At 44.2% G+C, this 636-nt stretch overlaps 1 protein-coding gene across 1 annotated transcript in view; it reads left to right on the forward strand.

Annotated features, from left to right (window-relative positions):
- The window catches only part of ZSWIM6 (zinc finger, SWIM-type containing 6), a 186,047-nt gene that overhangs the window by 510 nt on the left and 184,901 nt on the right, over positions 1-636 (forward strand).

A 636-nucleotide genomic window follows, 5' to 3' on the forward strand; every position in this document is an offset into this window, starting at 1 on the left:
GACTTAGCAGCAGCATGGTGGGACCAAAGAGCAGAGAGAGTTTGGAGGAATGCCTGGGATTTCTGATGTGCTTGGGGTGTGAGATTTGGGAATGTGAATAGGAAACAGTTAATTGAGAGCTACTGTTAAGTAAATAGGCAGGGGTTGACTTCAGGAGGGCCTGTGTGTGATTGAATGGGCTTGTGACCTTGGGCACCACTGGTGGTAGTGACAAGATCTGACACCTCCTCTCCTCCCTTTAGGAAAATCTTCCTGGTCCTGTGTAGAATGAACTGGAGCCTGCAAGCAGATAAATCCTTGGGGAGGGAAAGACATTGATCCAGGCACAATAAGGAATAATAAAGGCTTGTACCTGGGGAATGGAGACTCACAGGACTCCCTGAAGGGAGAACTGGCAGATTGTGTTTACTGACGTGAAGATGGGCGACTCTGATTTGGAGCATGGTTGAAGAAAAGGCTTATTGGGACCATTTTCAGAAATCGTCTGTATGCAGGATAAGGAACTTGATTTCACATGTGCGTTTAAAGATCCTTGCAGAGTAATAGTTGTTAACATTTATAAAATGCCTTCTAGGGGCCAGTTACTGATTCAAGCCTTTACTGTAAAACAAAAGAAAACAAAAATACCTCATTTTA

Source organism: Bison bison, unplaced genomic scaffold (assembly GCF_000754665.1).
Source record: "Bison bison bison isolate TAMUID 2011002044 unplaced genomic scaffold, Bison_UMD1.0 scf7180017864218, whole genome shotgun sequence".
NCBI lineage: Eukaryota > Metazoa > Chordata > Mammalia > Artiodactyla > Bovidae > Bison > Bison bison.